At 52.1% G+C, this 3,290-nt stretch overlaps 1 protein-coding gene across 3 annotated transcripts in view; it reads left to right on the forward strand.

Annotated features, from left to right (window-relative positions):
* Positions 1-2,860: 2,860 nt before the first annotated feature.
* Positions 2,861-3,290, forward strand: part of AZIN1 (antizyme inhibitor 1) — a 33,490-nt gene continuing 33,060 nt past the window's right edge. For 2 of the 3 annotated variants that reach the window (NM_001291554.1, NM_001301751.1), the window contains exon 1: positions 2,893-3,190. The gene's annotated coding sequence lies outside the window, so the exon portion shown is untranslated. Of the gene's footprint in view, positions 3,191-3,290 lie in introns of all 3 variants that reach the window. The other variant, XM_030884545.2, reaches the window with a different exon arrangement.

Below are 3,290 nucleotides of genomic sequence, written 5' to 3' on the forward strand. Positions count from 1 at the left end.
TGTCCAGTTGCCTACAGATGGGCTTTTTGGGTCTCCACTCTGCATCCCCCCTCATTCACAATGATGATTTTTGAACTGCCAATCTTATGGATCATGGCCCAACATGTAACCAGTATGCCACCAGGGTTCCTCTTGCCTGCAATACCTGCCTTTAAAATCCTTCTCTAATATTTTTGGAGCCAGGAATGGGGCAGGGAACTAAGTGGGTAGGGGTGGTTCAGTAGAATCCTATCCTTCTATGGGGAAGACTGGGAGCTGTGGTGGTGTAGTGCTTACTAGTAGGGCTGCTAACTGGTAGGTCAGCAATTTGAAACCAAGAGCTGGCCTTTGGAAGAAAGACGGGCCTTTCTACTCTCATAAACAATTATAGTCTCAGAAACTCACAGGGGTAGTTCTACCCTGTCCTATAGGGTTGCTTTGAATCAGCATCAACTCAATGGCAGTCAGTTTAGTTTGGTTTTATGTGGAAGACCAGTGTGTTAGTCTAGGTAGACTAGAGAAAAAAATTTGTAGACACTCACATGTGTATAAGAAAGAGCTTTATGGGGGTGGGGAGGGGAGAGCGGGGATGGAGGGGAAAAATTAGGAGCTGATACCCAGAGCTCAAGTAGAAAGCAAATGTTTTGAGAATGATGGCAACAAATGTACAAATGTGCTTGACACAATGGATGTATGTATGGATTGTGATAAGAGTTGTACGAGCCCCCAATAAAATGATTTTTTTTAAAAGAGCTTTATATAAAAGAGCAATTGTATTTTGAGAAAGTATCCCAGCCCAGATCAAGATCATAAGTCTGATATTAGCCCATATGTCCGATACCAATCTATAAATTCCTCTTCAGACTCACACAACACAACACACACAACACATATGCCAAATGCAGGAAGATCATGGGCCAGTGGGTGGAAAGTCTTGTGGATCCAGTGGTGGTAGAAGCATTTCAGCGTGGGTCTCCATGTGGCTCCTCAAGCTCCAGGGCTCTGGCTTTATCAGCTTAGCTTCATGTGGATTGTCAACAGAGAGTCTGTGTAGGTCTGACCCACAGTGAGCTATTTATCTCCTTTGTGCCTCCAAATGAAGTCAAGTTGTCACCTGATTGACAGGCTAGACTCTACCCCTTCACAAGTTGACAGATTATGTAACTGCTACAACCAGGTTTGATGCCAACGAATGCACCTCAAGCCCAGCTACCACTTATCTGTTCAGTGGAGGTTTGCTGTGTGCTGCTATGATGCAAACAGGTTCAGGAGGGCTTTCAGATGGAAACAGACTAGAAAGAAAGGCCTGGTGATCTACTGCCAAAAACTAGCCAAGAGCCTATGTATGCCAGTGGTCAGATCCACCAACTGATCAGATAGCTTCAACCAACCAAACCAGGCACTTCCTTCTATTGTGTATAGGTCCCCACTCCCAGCAGATTTTATTTGCTTATCTGTCAACATCTTGTTTTGTGTAATTGTCTTATTTCTCTTTTTAGATGGTAAGATTTCAGGGTCATTTGCCCCTAGCCTTCCTGGTTCTATCAGAGATCTAGTAAAGTATTGTGATTAAAAGTATTCTGAATTGAGCAGCATTCTTAAGGAAATAAAAGAGAAAACCAGGACAAAGCAGAGCAAAATATGGAGATGGAAAAATCAGTAGGGCCCACCGCTCCTGATTTCCACCTACTACTCACTTGTCCAAGAGAATATTCTTAGGCTGCACCCTCAGGAAACAGCCTGCCTTTTCCACTCAGGGAGGCTCTTTCTCTTGATGATTTATTCATCAACCACTTTCACAAAGGTGGGAGAAGATGAGAAAGAGAAAAAATAAAACCAGGATCTTATTTCCAAAAAATCCTTAATACGAGGAGTAGGTGGAAAGGGAGGCATTCCTACATATTCCATTTGTGCTTGGTGAGTGTCAAGTTGCCGGGCACTTAGCACAGGACACAGGGTCCCTCGTCACGAGAGGCAAGATACCTGTAAAAAACTAATTAGAAGCTATGTAGGTTATCTAAGACCCGTTGGCTACAAAAAAATAATGGGAGTAGCAATATTAAAATGACTGCAAAATCAGGCGTGCAATGTGCACTTGTCACATCAATCATCTCCCCGCCCTGGTCCTCCATTAAAGATTGAATCGGACTGCACCAACCCTTTTGAAATGAAGACATAAAAGCCACATAGTTAAAACATTCCTTCTGCACCATACTGCAACGTCCGTGCACTGGGGGCACGCTCACGTGGCCAGGAGCTTCTCTAACTCCACTTCTACAATGCAGTGCCCCCACCCCGCGGGGGCAGGAGCTTCACGCTCCCGGGGCAGCCCCCCAGGGTCGCACAGACAGTCCGCACAACGCAGCCTGCTCCCGCGGGGGGAAGCTCTAGGTCTTAGGGAAAGCTCCCCTACAGGCAGCGGGGGAGCCTCGCTGGCTTGGGCCGGGCATGGCAGTTCCCAGCACGGCGGCCAGCGGGAACCGGCTCCAGCTCACAATGCGCCTGGCCCGCCACAGACCGAGCGCAGGCGCCCCAGGACTGGGGGCGCGGGCGCGGGCGCGGGGCCGCCGCGGAGCTCCGGCCTAGCCAACTCCCCGCGACCCCGCTCGCCCACGATCGCGCAGCAGGCCCCCCGCTAGCAGGGGAGCTGTTGGGAGTGGGAGGGCGGGAAGCGGCCAGACGGTCACACCACCCCCCGCCCACCTCGCTCCCGCCGCGCTGTCCCCTTTCCCCTTCCGCCCCCTCCCTTCTCCACTAGGCAGCCCGGCTCCGCCCCGCTCGCGCGGGTGCGCGGCTGGCTGTGACGTCACGTAGCCCCGCCCCTACTATAAATACTGGCGTCTCCAACGCTGCCTTCCCACACTCGCTGGCTCTAGGTTTGGTTGCAACGTTCCTCTTTCTTCCCCGCCGAGCGCCGTTGCCTTCTCAGCTTCTCCCTTCTCGCCCTGCTGCCCTGCGGTCTGACGAGGCCGAATCCTCCCCCCCTAGCCCTCGCTTTTCTCTTCCTCGCGCTGTTCTTTTTCTCTGTCCGGCCGCCGCCGCCACTGCTGCCCAGCTGGTGTCGGTGCCGCGCTTTCCCCCCCACGTCGTTCCCGCAGCCTATGGCCCAGGCCGCCTTGGGTATTTCTGCTCAAGGTAACCACATCCCTCTTTAAAAATTCCGCCGAAAAAGAGAAGACGCTTTACCCGACTCTTTGGGCCGTTATCTCACGTGAGTACTCGACCCGCGGGGCCGGGGCCGGGGCGCAGGGCCAGCGCGGGGGCGGCCGGGCTCCTCCGGTTGGGCCCCGCCGCCCGACGGGCGTCCCCGC

The sequence above is a fragment of the Echinops telfairi genome, unplaced genomic scaffold, assembly GCF_000313985.2.
Source record: "Echinops telfairi isolate 266 unplaced genomic scaffold, ASM31398v2 ScPeMD7_1;HRSCAF=3_0, whole genome shotgun sequence".
NCBI classification, from domain to species: domain Eukaryota; kingdom Metazoa; phylum Chordata; class Mammalia; order Afrosoricida; family Tenrecidae; genus Echinops; species Echinops telfairi.